The sequence below is a fragment of the Dendropsophus ebraccatus genome, chromosome 10, assembly GCF_027789765.1.
Source record: "Dendropsophus ebraccatus isolate aDenEbr1 chromosome 10, aDenEbr1.pat, whole genome shotgun sequence".
Classification (NCBI taxonomy): domain Eukaryota; kingdom Metazoa; phylum Chordata; class Amphibia; order Anura; family Hylidae; genus Dendropsophus; species Dendropsophus ebraccatus.
Genome location: NC_091463.1, coordinates 49,142,813 through 49,160,069, shown reverse-complemented (window position 1 = coordinate 49,160,069; position 17,257 = coordinate 49,142,813). Strand labels below are relative to the sequence as shown.

The 17,257-nt window shown below is 41.4% G+C and overlaps 1 protein-coding gene across 4 annotated transcripts in view; it reads left to right on the top strand.

The window, feature by feature from the left end:
* ARHGEF9 (Cdc42 guanine nucleotide exchange factor 9) overlaps positions 1-17,257 on the top strand; it is a 296,681-nt gene that overhangs the window by 161,695 nt on the left and 117,729 nt on the right. The window lies entirely within an intron of this gene.

Genomic DNA, 17,257 nt, shown 5'->3' with positions numbered 1-17,257 from the left:
TAAACAGGGAATTTGAGACTGATAACGAGAAAGGCAAACTGAGAGCATGGATATGCATATATCAGTGCTGTCAGTTTGCAGATCACAGAGATGTGGCTACTTACCTAGTACGCTGCTGTTGTGATTCGGCATGCTCTTCTTCGTCTCTCCCTTCCAACCGCTGTATGTTCAGGCCACTGCCTCCTACAGAATGAATGACAGATGGAAGAGGCTGGGCCTGAAGATACAGCAGCTGGAAGGAAAAGCTGGAGAAGAGGATGTCCAGTCACACAGGAGAAGTGCACTAGGTAAGTATGCACTGCTGTGTAATCTGGAAACTGACAGCACAGATAAATACCCGTGCTGTCAGTTTCCATGGCTGCGCAGACGATACATGGATCAATTGTGCAGCCCAGCTGCTCGATTTCTCATGCCATGTACAGGTACTACAAATAAGCACTCGTTGATTGTTGCTCGTATTGTTAACAAAATCAACTTTGGCTTCTTGAGCATAGTGCAGCTATTTGATTATTCCAGGAAAAAAATATCCTAGTTAACTTTATTATAATTATAATACCTCATCCAGACTTGTGCTGTTTGGGGGCGACCTTCTCCGCCGGCGGTGCTGGCCGGGTTCTGGTGTGGTGTTTTCGGGTCTGGTCCTGTGACATAGGGGTTGCAGGGCCGTCCCATGGCCCCCGTTCCCTGACTGTGCACGCCTGCGGGGTTGGTGGTCACTGACCGGCACAGTGTGGACTTAGTGTAGGGACCCATGTGTATCAGACACCTGCACGCTGGTACATGGGGCAGTATGGCTTGATCAATTCATACACAAAATTCTGATGTGTTTTTTATTTTAGCCTAGGGGCACTAGTATCAGCCATAGGTGTGAGGTGCAGCGCTCTTTTTCGTCCCTGAACCCTAGTTAACTTTATTGTTACCTATACAAGAACATCTCTGTATTGACTCCAGCAGACAACAACCCTGGATCCTGTATGACATGTGGGTGGGAAATGGAAGTTAAAATCTATCTTTAAGTAACCGTTACGGCCAAATGTTTTGCAGTGCTCCATAGGGGTAAGATTTCAGAAGTCATAGGGTGACCTAGGTGTCCAAATTACTTGTTCTATGGGCTTTAGTATACACTGTAGTTCTTGCGGTAGAATTGGACACTTTTGTAAGCAGTAAATCTTAATAACTCAAATTTCTAGATTTTCTGTGAACTGATTATTGCAGTAACGGTAGATATTAGTAATTCCATACCTAGTAACCTGCCATGTGATTTTTACTTAACAGATCCTTGTGTATTAATCTAATCTAGTAATAGGATTGGAGGATAAATCACATGTGATTAAGATGTCTATCGGTGGTTTAGAAAGTAATATGTCTGGTGGCAAAGAGAGGCAGCTGAGCACAACATAACTAATAACTTAGTTTTTAGTTCTCTCCATATAAATGTTGTTGTTACTTTTGTTGGCTAATGAACAAATGGTCTGTTTGATATTGCAAATGCATGTACATCTGACCTACTTACTGTATTTCCATTGATTTTTCATTATCATGCCTCCTGTAGTAAGCAGTGCCCAAGAGGCATGAAGTTTCATAGATATGTTCCTACACGCTTTCCAAAATGTTCACATTTCCAAGCTGCTATTATGCGACAATCTCCTTATTCCTCTTGTGTGTGTGGATTATCAGGGAAGCAGCTAAACTCATTACGCCTTGAACTCTGTATGGACACTTGGTGGCTCACTAGTCAACTATTTCTTCTTTGCAGTATATGGGCTCGGGGATGCCACAGGAGGCTCTCGTAATGATTTCATTGGCGTTCATATTCTTCCTGGAGTCTCTTCAAAAACCCAATTGTTTTTAGAATGATATCTTGTTCCTAGTGCAAAACCTTTCCTATCTAGAAACCAATAGATCACACTTTCTTCTAAGCTCCACTTTCTGCAGATTGTTCAAAGTGTGATAGAGATGAGTCAGGATACAATTCATTTTGGCCTTCAGGAACATTCACAATAGACTGTAGCAGGAATGAATCTGATGATTGATTTTACTGGTGTCTACTATACTAATATAAAGTTTTCTTTGGCGATGAAGAACCTCATAGCATGAAATATATGGTTGAGTCACATTATTATGACCATTTCATACTTTCAAAGTCAGCAGTGTGTAGCTCATGAAGGAGGACACGTGTGGTGAGCTGGCTTGGTGGGTATATAAGGTGTGTGATAGGCTATCTGCTGTCTGCTTACTGTTATCGTTTAAAGGGATGATTATTAGCTTTCCAGCCAAGGGCTGCCATATTTTTTTTAAATTGTGCAGTTTGTGAACTGTTCTATGTGTCATTGAGAGGTGAATGTCAGTTACAAAGGTGCACAACGACTGACCGACAGGGGGCTTCCAGACGTGTGTCTAAAACAATAATTCAGCCAACTCTATTATGTGTGGGGCTCCAAAGCACTGGCAGAAATTGCATTGGCAGAAAAGGCTTCAATATTCACAACAGTATAAGAATTGGACATTCGCAGATTGGCATATGGTTGCCTTCTCTCATAGTTTCAGCTTCATATAGTGGGTGGAGGTTAGCGTGTCAGACGAGAAACATAAGAGAACCAAAACCCTACCACCCAGGCTGGTGGGGGCTGCACTATGGTCTGAAGAATGTTTTTGTGGCATTCTTTGGGCCACTAATCCATGTGGACGCCACTTATACATGCTGCTTGTCTTTCCTGGGGCATGGGGTCCCACAGCAAGACAATGTTACATGTCACACAGCTAGAAATGTCTCCAGGTACTACCTTGACCCCTAATTCCCCAATTGATTATCTTTGGGGGGCACTTTGATCATTGCTGTTGCTCTATGGTTCATCCCTCAGCAGCTGTGGGGTGCTCTGCAGTCAGCATTGCTCCAGATACCTTTGACAACTTACCACGACCTTACTGAGTCACTCCCAGCCCACCTACAGTATGTGGATTGATGGTTGAGTGGTTGGTTGGATAGATGATAGATAGATATGACTGCAATATATGGTCAGCAAATGTCTTATTACATTAGTACTCTGCTTGGAGCTAAACAGCTGTTTTACACATTAGCGGGAAAATATTCTTTGTGCTCATTGAAAAGCATGGACCCTGTAGTTACAACTGTCAGGAATAGCTACAAAATCAAGAGGCACATTATCATTTGGTTCTAAATTTGGTTCCCAGATTTTCTAGTACTCTTATTAGATCATTCATTGTATATTTTAGTGATAGCAAAAAAAATATAAATATAAATACATACTAATTATATTTACTTCCATGTCTAGTACTATGAGTTTAGTAAAGACTGAGTAGAAGTTTGTTTGTTTGTTTGTTTAAGGGGTTGTCTCAGGAAAATGCAACACTGGGCATATGGGCTCGGCGGAGTGGCCTCTGGCTGCTCTCGGTGCTCTGCCGTACACGCAAATGTTTTGTAAACTGTGTGGCTTAAACATGATGTGAAGAGAGATATTAAAAGGCATTTAAAAAAAAATTAGTACATGTTTTATGATAGATCCATACTATATTGTTTATAGTCAATTGCAATTCTTTAGGGTGGCTGGGAAGTTCTCTAGGTGTGTTGTAATTGATATCTACAAGCATTATCACTATTGTTGCATCAAGTAGAGGGCACCTAGCCAAGAACGTATCATGCAGCACAATGCTTGTATTTTATTGTTCAGATATTATTGCTGTGATCAGTAATATTTTCAAATGACGTATAGCGAAAATGTCTCTAGCTAGTTTAATGGCAATAACTATTCTGACAGTAAATCAGACTGCTGTTTGCAATGAGGATTAATGGGACTCTTTAAGAAGTGTAATGTATACAAAAACTGGTATAGAAAAGTATAATAAAAAAATATTGGGCATTTAAAGTAAAATAAGGTTGTTTTACAGAAATGTATTATACTGCAGAGCTGCCCATAACACAGCAGTACTAGTGTAGATGGCTGATGGCTATATGGAGGGGCTTGTAACACAGCAGCACTAGTGTAGATGTGCACATACTGTACGTCAGCACCAGCGGAGTGTGAAGATGCATGAGGAAGCAATCTGCAGCCTGCCTATCCTCAGACATGTAATAATCATGTTTTCAGCAGACAAGCCCTATAGTTGAGTAATGTACACACTGAGCTGAGCTTGGAAATGTTTGGCTGCCATATTGAGAATAAATGGAGTGCTGGCAGCGCATGTGTGATGTACATTATTTATTCCAGGGACAAATCTTCCCCCATTCTTGAGATTGGGAGGAGTCTAGCAGTCGGACCACCACCCATCAGCCTGTTACCCTCTTTCCTATGGATGAGCATAATGACTTCAGACGAAAATACCCTGTTTTTTTTATTTTATCTCTAATAAATTGTTAGACTCAGCCAGTACTCTGCTCAATCACTGGAGTTCCCTGAGGTATATAGCATAGTGAAAGTTTTATGGAAAAACATAGCACAATCACCTCTGAGTTCTACTCATGTTGAACTATATTTCTCCCCAAATCAGTTCACTCGTCTTAAAGGGGTAGTGCGGCGCTAAACACTTATTCACTAAATAACACACGTTACAAAGTTATACAACATTGGCACAAGATGGCGGACGCTGGTTGGCTAGAGGCAGGTATGCATAGAGCACTACACTTCCGGGTCTGGTGTGGGTGGGGGGAAACACGGGGAAGGGGGTAACATACATTACAAAGTAGTATAACTTTGTAATGTGTGTTATTTAGTAAATAATTGTTTAGCGCCGCACTACCCCTTTAACGCAATAGTATATTTATTACAGCATTGCCCAGTATTTAATGCCTAAAATCTACTGCATCACTCAACATTGGTGAGGATTGGGTTTACCAACAGGCACAGAAAGCTGGTGCCTACAGATGTCCCTGATGGAAAAATATATACAGTATGTTCAAACACAGAACAGTATGAGATGTATATGGCACATATAAATATGTCTGGGGGTAAATCTTTGAAAGTCAACTGTGACCTAAAGGGAACCTGTCGCATTGAAAATGCAATCAAATCTGCAGGCAGCATGAGGAGCTGAGCAAAATTTTATATACTTTTGTTGGAAAATTTCCATTTATTTCTGGAAATGTCTGTTCATTCTCAGCTAAATAGTCAAGCCAGTGGTGTTAGTCAGAGATTGACAGCTCTCTCTCTATGTGCACTGAGTAGGACCACCCCCTTGGCTACTTAGCCCAGACTGAGCAGAGGTTTACATAAATAAATAACAGGTTTTCTGGATAACATTTCTCCTGTTCTATAACATGATGCTCATTTCCAGTTTGCTTTTCTTAGGTAGGTCACTGATGGGGACCAGAAAATAGGGATCAGCAGAGAGGTTTGCCTATTCAATAGGAATAATCTATTAGGCACCAGCTAATGAAATCTATATCTAGTGCTAAAGATGATGGTCATGTGAATATAGAATAAAGATGACCATATACAGTAAATTGTAATAAAATTTGCCTTTTTTTTTTGGATGTGGTCCTCTCAAAGAAGGTCTAATTACATCAGCAATGCCGGGTGCAGATAAATGGTGGCTAAAATGTCATAATTTATTTACAAAAAAATTATCACAATCAAACTGCTAAATTTGGGCTATTTTGGGCCATCTTTTAGGTTGGCCATCATTTTGTGTTTAAATAGCGTCCGTTATTTTAAAATGGCGGCCTTGAATGGAGAAATAAAATTATAAAATAACGGCCGATATAAAGACGGCCATCATGTGGGCAAAATAAGACAATTTGTCAACATAGCCTAAGTCTGACTTCTTAAAGCACAATCTTGTGGACTGCACTGTAAAGAGTAGCATGAGTATCATTCACATACTATAACAGATCCCATAGGTTGTTTGTATGTGGATGTCATAGAAATCCAGGAAATCTGGAAAAAAATGTTTACATGTGTTGCGGTGCATGGAAAGATAATTTATACCTGGGCATGTTTTTCTCCACCCATTGTCTATATGGTCAATTATTCCTTTATGTCTTATCACATATTAAGCTGTCAGATGTAATCTTGTGTAACGTACAAGGTAATTACTGAAACCAGAAGAGTAATCTGATAAGGCTACTGACCTTGTTGTGGGATGTGTTGCTCATTGACCATGTATCTTGCACAGTCCATTACATGCAAAATGACTGAAGACTATCAGCATATTGGGGTAATTGTACTACAGCGATCCTCTATTCTATACATGTAGTATTGAAGCAGTCAATGTCCTTATATTTAGTCTAACATCTGGATTGTTAACCACTTAAGTACCTTCTTACTGGTTGAATGGGCTTTTTGGTAGCACTGTACTTATGGGTCATTATCGGTTGTTAATAGTTTTGCTCTAATTCCATAATTCTTTATATAAGGTTGTGAATCTGAATTTCGGTAACGGTAAATGAGCATCTGCTGGCCTTCTTGTCCCAGTTATGCTTAAGAAATCAATAATTTATCTTGCTTTATTATTTTGCTGGAGCAAATCAGTGGAATAAAAGGACAGCGGTGTCAGTAAGGTAAAGGCAGATATAATGAATTACACAAAAGAGCTCGTGAATGTGGTGCGGCTATAACAGAGGTGATTTTGCCCCTGACGATTTATTACAACCAGAAGTGAAGGGGTTTGTTAGGAGAGCCAAGGGCTCTCAAGCTGTTGATAGATCACATTACCTCTCTGGTAATAAAACATTACAGGGAAGGATGGGGAATATGACAAATGGAAAGTCAGCTTGTGGTGAGCCTCACGGCTACTCGGGGAACATGAATTACATCTTTTAAATTCAAGAGATGCAAAATGAGCGCCAATGAATGTACTAGAGGAAACACACAAGATGTAGTTGCCCCAGAATTGATTTGCTGTCAGTTTAAAATCCACACCTGGATCATAATGGCAGTGGGTGCACAGGAGGAATGGCGTGTATAATCCGCAGAGGTCAGATTGAAAGTTTATCTCCATTTAATGGTGTAAATTGCCATACTACATACAAACTGGGGTCAGGAGCAGCGCTGTTTTCATAAGAAAGCAGCTAGGTTTTTCTGATCCTGGATAACCCCCTTAAGATTTTCTTTCACTGGAACTAAGAAGCCTAGGCCAACCCCTGAAAAACAACCCTATAGCATCTTTTTATGATGGTAAAGGCAGACAGGATCTGTAAGTGCTTCATTTTATATAGGACTGGATGAAATGCCTGAAGGGTACCTGTCATGATGTTCCCTCACGCAATCAATGTACAGTCACTCCTGCCACTGGAAGTTCCAATAGGGCTTGTGTATAGAGCCAACCCACCGTGGTTGTAGACATAGTTACCCGAGCTTCGGTGGAAGGATCGAATAAACGCCAATCACGTGAGGGAACATCATGACAAGTATCCTTTAACCTCATCCTGATGCCATCAACAGCGTTTAGAGTGAACTCAGAACATGAACCTTCTCTATACATAGCACCTGATAGTAGCATACATAGTAACATAGTAAACAAGGTTGAAAGAAGACAAGAGTCCATCAAGTTCAACCTAGGGAAACCCTACTGTGTTAATCCAGGGGAAGGCAAACCCCCCCGTGAGGCAGACGACAACGGCCCCACCACAGGGAGAAAACTCCCTCCGACCCCAACGGCAACCAGAACAATCCCCGGATCAACGTATCACCGGACATCTAATGCCCATAACTTTCAATATTATATTTTTTAAAAAAAGCACCCAGGCCTCGCTTGAACTTATGTAATGAATTGGCCATGACAACATCATGTGGCAGAGAGTTCCACAGTCTTACCGCTTGCACAGAAAAAACCCCGATAGCAGCCAGGGACTGCAGATCTTAGCTGCCGGCTAGTTAACCATTTAAATGCTCCTGTTAAAACTGAAAGCAGTATTTAAATGGCCTGTAATTGCCTTCATTGGGGATTCATTGGGATCGCGGGAAGCTAATCCATTATACTTACAGCTCAGGTCTCCTCTTTGCTTTGGATCCTGCCTCGGTTCTGAGATTGCTAAAGGCTGCTAAAGGCAGCAGTCGACTGAAGATAAGATCTTTCAATGCAGTACCTATATACTGAAGTGATCTCTATGAGCAATCAGTGTCTTGCTCATAGAAGTCCCCTTCAGAAGTCCTGACTACAAAAAATGGTAAAAAAATAAATTAAAAGTTTTTTAAATATACAGTATATCTGAAAGTTATAGTATTCTTTATTTCAATTTTTTATCCTTTAGTAATACTGTGTAATAGTACTGTTCAAATGACCGCCAAATGACACAGCTTGGCATCCACAGTATCATAAAACCCTATGACTAATATCTAATCCCATTTAGCTCAGTGCTCAGTATACCATGCACACTTCATATAACATTTATACATTTCATAGCACATATATAGGAATACACCACATAGCACATTTAACACATCCATTTATTTATACAGACATTTTGGTCCCAGATGACCCTATAGAGCACAGCCCCATGTGCTCAGAAAACAGTATGACATTTAGTATAGAATTTGATTATGAGCTCCACTGGAGCATAGACAGATGTGATTACATACATTCTCTGTATAATATTGCAGAATAATAATTCTAGTAATAATGTAAAGCTAATCTTATTATTATTATTATTATTATTATTATTATTATTATTATTGTTATTATTATTATGTCTTGCCCCCTATAAATAAAGTAGATCCAGTGTCATTACTCTAATGAATAAGAAAAAAACCTGACTCTTTATGTCATTAACTTTGGTTAGGCTATTTCCATATCATGTTTGGTATGTCCAGCATACTGTTTTTTGCATAGAGATCTTTTTGATGTCTGCCACCATACATTGGGACTTCACATTTGGAAAACATCAACTGTATAACAAGATTTGAACAAAACCTTATGTCTTCTGATTTGTAGGCACCATGTTTCAGAGCAAAGCAGGAGGATCTGAGCAGATTAAAGGGGTACTCCAGCAAAGGGGCACTTTTTCGCTGGGACCGGGGAGGAGGTGGCTGAGGGAAAAGACGTCCACTCACCTCCCCGGTTCCAGCGGCGGGTCCCGTATCGCGGCGATCCGGTCCCCGGTTCCCCAGGAAGCGGCCGGGAACCAGGCACCAGAGCACCGCAATGCACGACCCGCCGCTGTAACCGGGGAGGTGAGTGGACGTCTTTTCCCTCAGCCACCTACTCCCCGGTCCCAGCGAAAAAGTGCCCCCCCCCGCTGGAGTATCCCTTTAATATGTAGTTTTATGGGAAAAGAAGCTGTACCTCTTGTGTTTACTTAAAGGGGAACTAAAAGTTAGACGAATCTATAATTCGGATAGCCCCCTGTAGCACCAGGGACGCTAAGGTAGAAGGTATGTGTCTTACCTTCCTCCTCTGCTTTGGTCCTGCGCTGTTAGTCGGGGTAAACTCCTCTCCATAGCACCCTTATAAACGCTACCACATCATCATCTTGCCCTCCCTCTCCATTGAGGGCTCCTATGGGTGCTACGAAGCAGAGTTTACCCCATCTAACAGTGCAGGACCAGAGCCAAAGAGAAAGGTAAAACGCATACATTTCTTTTCAGCATCCCGACCACTATATGGTACTATCAGCAGGTTAAATTTGTCTAACCTGCTTATAGTTCTACTTTAAATCCCTGATCCAGCAGTGCCGTGGATGGACCTACTAAGTGACAGACAGCCATTGCTGTAAATAGAGATATACACTGACAGTTCTGGTAACTGTCAATTATTGATTGGGACCACCCATTGTGGAGTTAAGCATAGAATGTGCAGGGTATGAATGAACAATATGCAAGTTGTCCTAAATCGTTTCGCGCAAACTACAAATCAATCTGCTCAGCTCCTATTGCTCAATACCATTGGGCGCACAGATAGGACTGCATGTGACAGATGCCCTTTAAAAAATTATAAACTGATATTATGCTTTGCAATTGATCTGTCGATCTTTATCTTGGAATTGGGGTTTGTCCTGCCAAGGTTGCATTGTCCTTGATGGCATGCAGGGCCGGCTCCAGGTTTTGGTGGGCCCTTGGGCGACAGAGCCTCAGCGGGCCCCTTTGTATAGTAAATCATGTGGCATCACTTTTAGAGGGTCTCTATCTCTACATTCTGTGTAGGTATACAACTGTGTATTATATACTTATTATCCTCCTGTATGTGTGTGTATATATCTCTCCATTCTGTGTAGGTATACAGCTGTGTATTATATACTTATTATCCCCCTGTATGAGTGTGTATATACTGTATATCTCCATTCTGTGTAGGTATACAGCAGTGTATTATATACTTATTATCCTCCTGTATGAGTGTCTATATATCTCCCCATTCTGTGTAGGTATACAGCTGTGTATTATATACTTATTATCTCCCTGTATGAGTGTGTATATATATCTCCATTCTGTGTAGGTATACAGCAGTGTATTATATACACACTCATACAGGAGGAGGATAATAAGTATATAATACACTGCTGTATACCTACACAGAATGGAGATATATATATACACACTCATACAGGGGGATAATAAGTATATAATACACAGCTGTATACCTACACAGAATTGAGAGATATATACACTCATATAGGAGGATAATAAGTATATAATACACTGCTGTATACCTACACAGAATGGAGAGATATATACACACTCATACAGGAGGGGGATAGTAAGTATATAATACACTGCTGTATACCTACACAGAATAGAGAGATATATACACACTCATACAGGAGGGGGATAATAAGTATATGTCTCTCCATTCTGTGTAGGTATACAGCAGTGTATTATATACTTATTATCCCCCTGTATGAGTGTATATATATATATATATATATATATATATATATATATATATATATATCCATTCTGTGTAGGTGGTCAGCAGTGTATTATATACTTATTACCCCCCCCCCCCCCATTCTGTGTAGGTGATCAGCAGTGTATTATATACTTATTATAATACACTGCTGATCACCTACACTAAATGGAGAGAAAAAAATAGCAATACAACAGTGGATTTATTGCATATTGTGACTCCCCCATGGAAAGTAAAGGGGAAAATCTGCAATAAATCCACTGCAGCAGATATGCCACAGGTGACCCTACCTTCCTACTCCCAGCACACACAGACAGATACTCACACACAACACCTGCATAGACTTACACACACACACACACACACACACAAACACACACACATACACACACACACACACACAACACCTGCATACAGACTTGCACACATATGCATGTATACTCAGTCACACATACACTCACCTCTGTATCTGGCAGTCCTGTTACACTCACCTCTGTATCTGGCAGTCCTGTTACATCTTCTCCCTCTGCCCGGGCTGCCGTGGAGGTCAGGAGACCCAGGAATACAGGAGGGGGCAGGGAAGCACAGCACAGGCAGCACTGTGAGGAGGCTTCTGGGCCCTGACCTGCTGTTTGGCCTCTACAGGCTGCCGTGCAGTGAGCCCCGCCCCCCTCTCCTCTGGTCCGACGCTGAGAGACTGAGGCCTGGAGGAGCCACAAAATGACTTAAGTGGCTCACCAGCGCCCCCCTCATCCCTGCGCCCGGCTCATCCCCCCTCCCCCCACAGCCTCAGGTAATGATTGTGTGCGCTCACCACCTGCACACAGTGCGATGTGTGTCAGTGTGTGAGCGCAGTGAGAGGGGAAGAAATGGTGTGAGCAAGTGCAGGGGGGCCCCTTGAGGCACTGTGGGCCCCGGCACTTGCCCGAGTATGCCTGGTGCTGACGCCGACCCTGATGGCATGAATAGTGTAATCTGCAATATGATTGTTGCTGGGATTGTGCTTGAAAACTGTTGGACCCTGTCAGTGAGATCAGTCAGGATATGTTGGCATCTCTTACAAAATGGCTTTATTACACTAGTCATGACTTAGATCCTGTAAGAGAAGGTTCTCAACTTTAAACAACCCTTTGATTTGGTTTCCATGATTAGATTCATCATATCTGCCCATCCCCCTAATTTGCTATATTTGGGATACAACAATATTAATGAAATATGGCTGGATTAGATAACACTGAGTGACACATTTGTGGAGTTATATGTCAATTAGTGACAGATATCTGTAGCTAAATCTTAGCGAGAGACAGAAAAAATCCTGTGTCTTCCTCTAGCAGGAGATTAATATTAGATGATATGTACAGCATGTGATTTCTTAGTGTGCGCTATCACTTATAAATCTTTTAATATTGTGCTGTTACAAGACAGATGGATCTTTACTGTGTAAAAGGATAAATATTCCCCGCGCATTATGGCTTTGTTCACCTGCTAAATAAAGACACAATCAGACCTATGTGCACGGTGGTTAGAATATGCAGTAGCTATTTCTAGCCTAAAAAAGCCTAAAATAGCCTAAAAACTTGATTTGTAAAAATACAAGTAGGTGACTAGTGATGAGCAAATAGATTCAAAAAATTAAAAGTGTTCTATATTATATATTTGATAATTGGATTAGTCCACATCCAATTTTTTGAGATTCATTTCAAGCAAACGTGTACAGGAGCAGGGACTCCTATCAGTGACAGAGAGAAGTCCCTGTTCCAGTGCTTACAGAGCATAGAGGCATACATTGTAAGTTTTTTGCTCAATACATATTAACAGGGAATGCAGGAAATGTGTCACCTGGAGATTCGGGCACTCTGCACCTGACCCAGCAAGTGTAGGGCCTAATCTAAATCAGCTGTTGAATCACAAATGAATTTGATGGCTGATTTGAGTAAAACCTTAAACTGCTATATGTTTACAGATTTGCACATCTTTTTTGCCTGTAGAAGGGTTACCTAGTGGTAAGCTAATCAGAGATCGCCTTCTTACAGAAATCTTTACAGATCAGCTTTAGAGATGAGTGAACCTGGAGCATGCTCGAGACGATCCGAACCCGAACTTTCGGCATTTGATTAGCGGTGGCTGCTGAAGTTGGATAAAGCCCTGAGGCTATGTGGAAAACATGGATATAGTCATTGGCTGTATCCATGTTTTTCAGACAACCTTAGAGCTTTATCCAAGTTCAGCAGCCCCAGCTAATCAAATACCGAACGTTCGGGTTCGGATCGACTCGAACCCGAACCCAGTTCGCTCATCTCTAATCAGCTTTGATCTGTGAGCGAACCATACAGCAAAAGTTAACTTTTCCTGCAACACCACCTACAAGAGTAAATCAGAATTACACAGTTTTCTGTTAGATCTATGTGCAGGATCCTTTTTTTAGTAGAATTTCAGCATTCAACATTTAAATCCACTTGTTGTTTTCATAGTTCCACCTAAAGTGTACCTGTCGTTAGAACTTTCAAACTCTAAATCAACAGTAGATGTTAGTTATCATGCTTTAAAACAAAGCTATATGCAGTGTCCCAGAACACGCTGTCTGTTTCTCACTGTCAGTTTATTTTTGCTGCTGCAGCCATGCCTGTTCTGGAAACTGTTTGCACTGCAACTGTGACTATCCCTATTACTTTCAGGTTCATGTATATTGTATATGTGTTTAACTCTGTGCAGTGGTATGCAAAGGCTGAGGATCACGTGACCATGCCCTGTAACCATGGTTCCTCCAATGGCCGTCGAGCTTTGGCCAGGGGTTACCATGTGACTTCCTGTTCTACCTCAGTCTTGTCCTCCACCTTCAGGAGACAAGTTCTGTGTCTATTCCCTGCCACAAAGGGGATAGGTTGTCCCTGTGAGTTCCGGCCCCTGCTCCCAAGCAAGGAGGTCGTGTGTGTGTGTCTCTCTTCACCTTCAGAACAGTGGACCTGGTGCTCTGCTGTAACAGATCCTGGCTGTCCATCTGCTCAAGTGCCTGGAGTATCTTCTCATCTGGGTGTCGTTCCTGTTATTCATCTCTTCATCAAGTCAAGATTAATACCGCAAGTACTCTAAATCCACCCAGCTTCTTTATTCCTCTCTCACTACTACTCCCATCATCCGGCACGTTTCACCTCAGCCTATGCAGCACCACCTTAGCTCTGTCTTTACAAGTCTGCTATATACCTGGTTGCATCCGGAAGAGACTGTTGCTACCAGTTACCTCAGTTACAATAAAAGTGTAACCACCGCTGTTACTGAACCCTGGCATTGGTGTCCGTTTACTGGTGCCTTGACTAGGTGCAGCGAAGATTCGCATGCCCAGTAGCAATTCTACCGCAGTATCCGCAGACCGGTCCCTCAGCTGTGCCATCCGCAGGCCCTATACTGTGACAATCCTATACCCTGCAGCTGCCCCGGTTCCTGCCCGCTCACAACACCTGCTCTGCGAAGTGACCCTCACGGGTCAGGGCATCGCATATATATCTAAAATCCAGGTCCAGTATCCTGAAGGCAGCTTTTTAGTCCTGTGCTGGTTGAAAAAAAGAGACTAAACATATGAAGTCCAGCCAGTACAGAGAGTCACTGCTCAATGTCTCTGTCAATCAAATTACTGCTTTCTCTGTGATTGTGCAGATGACCCGGGAAACAAGGGACTTCCTGTCTTTAGACAGGAATCTTAGCACAGGAAGTGCTGTGTTTTCCATGATAACAAAAAAAAAACAAAAAAAAAAAAACATGGTTTATTTCACATCTACTGTTGATTTATATTTTGAAAGTTATAACAACAGTAACACTTTAAAGGGAATCTGTCACTAGGTTTATGCCGCCTTAAATGAGGGCAACATAAACAAGTGACAGAAATACTGAAGATCGGTGTATTCCTTACATCCTTCTGTTCCGACGTTCTCCTAATATGCAGGAGAATAGGATTCTTGCCACACCCCTTCCCCTCCCTCCAGCTACTGATTGTCAGGTGACTGCTTATACACAGCATGGATAGATAACTGCCAATCAGCAGCTGTTGGGTGGAGTTTTCTGCTTCTGATGTACACAATGGAGAGGACTACTTATCCTCCATGTTATTTAGGAGGATATCTCTGGATCAGCTGCACAGAACAATGTAAGTGATACATCATTCTGTTCAGCTTCTCTGTCACTAGTTTATGTTACCCTTAGATAGGACAGCATAAACCACCTACTGACAGTCTTTTTAAATAAAGCAATACAATGGAGGTAGCATAGAGGTTTGCAAAAGTAAACAGCTTTTTTTGCCTGTTTGGGCTACCCACCATTAAGATTAAACAAATGGTAAGTATATGACAAGAGAATACATATTTTAAAAGAACAAGTATGGAGAGTAAATGTGTTTGCTATACCCTTATTGTGAGCTCTGCTTGGGCAGGAATCTTTCTGAAACAGTATATTACAAATGCAATAGTACACTATAATCAGAATTGTATGACAGATAAGATAAGATAAGAAGGTCCCGTTTCAAATACCCTTACCATTTTTGTCTATGGCTATGTCTGATATTGTTGCTTGCTTAAATAGGGCTGAGTTGCAATACCTGACATAGCCTATGCAGAACAGTGGCACTATTTATAAAAAAAAAGTAGACAACTCCTGTAATGGTATTTATAGCAGTCATTGTTATTACATTTACTACTTGACTGCCAGATATTAGCTTTTGCCATATTCCAAATGCTGAGGCAGGTGCCAGAGCAGCAAGCACTGACTCACTGACAAGGATATATTGCTGTTACTACAATTTGACAGCAAATCTGCTTGATACACAGACAACAATGAACTGTTAGATAATGAAAAACAGCCGCAACAAAGACTCCTGGGGAATATCTGCTGGGCAGGGACTGCTCTGCAGCAATCCTGGCACAGCACGACACCTGGGAGTTCTTGTAAGGGGAGCCCTAGGCCTCTAACACAGTGTGTACCTGCAGTAATGAAGCAAACAGAAAGGTTACATTGCTGGAGGAATTCAACTCAAATCAAAGAATAGGATAGTAAGGCTCCTTTGACTTCAACATCACCTGTGCTGAACACAATGGATGTCCATCCCAGGCTTTGATGTACTATATGTGCAGTGTAAGATAGCAGAGAAAAAGACCCCATCATAAATCAGGTGGATTCACAGGTGAAATACCTGCAGGGAATACACATTTTTTCTGCAATATTCTGTAATAATCTTTGTAAAGTGACACAGAAAATATGCATACATTATAGCCCTGGTACCTGATGCACTATAGTACCACATCTTACATTATATCATTTAAGATTTAGATAGCAGAGATAAAATTGTTCTTTTTTTTCTCTTTTAGGACTGTGTTGTTTGTGCCGTATTTTGTTGAAGGGGTACTCCAGCGAAATTTTTCTTCCAAATCAACCTGTACAAGTTATATAGATTTGCAAATTATTTTTATTTAAAAATCTAGTCTTCCAGTACTTATCAGATGCTGTATGTCCTGCAGTAAGTGGTGTATTCTTTCAAGTCTGACACAGTGCTCTCTGCTGCCACCTCTGTCCATGTCCAGAAATGTCCACAGCTGTAGCAAATCCCCATAGAAAAACCCTCCTGCTCTGGACAGTTCCTGTCACAAACAAAACTGCAGTAATAGTTTGCTTTATTGAAGACACTTGGCACCACCATTGATCAGCTGTCTGGCGCCTGCACAACAGTGAGAACAGAGCCGGAAGCAGATGGCTCTGTTCCCTGTGCAGCATCGGCTCCTATTAACCTGAATAGAAGCTGAGGCTGCAGTACACCAGTGCCGCCTTTACACATGGAACAAAGCCAACTCCTTCCGGCTCCATTCTCTGTAGTATGGGTGCCAAACAGTTGATTGTCACCATAAGACCTCTTTAACTTTCTTACAAAAAAATGTTGTTCCCCTTTAATTCATCCTACTGCAAGTTACACCTACTGTATCTTCAAGCATAAACTGGAGGCCACACTCCCTTCCACACAGGACCACTTCCCTTCCCATCCACTTGTGCACGTAGCAAGGAGTTTGCACAAACACTTACAACTTTTTGCCGCTCTTTATAATGTACAGCTCTTGATGAATCCCCCCCCCCTCATCATTTATTCATACAATATACAACATACTCATACATTTCCAAAGGCATAACAGGGAAGGCACAATGTACAGTTCTAAAAAGTAGTGCCTTAGGACCTTTTTATGGAGAATGTCATTATTTACAAAATAAATAATAGGAGGATTCTGTACGGGAATAAGCATTTACCAATAGTAGGAGGATTGCTACAATTCACATTTATTGTTTCATGAAATCTAATTCTATTGTGCATGTAGATTGTCCCTTCTGTAGACTCAGCTTCACAGATGAGAGGTGTGTCATTTGTATTAATGATTTCTCTTTTGCTGGGTGATCACGTACATGACAGCACTTGTTCTCTGTCACAGTGGATGTT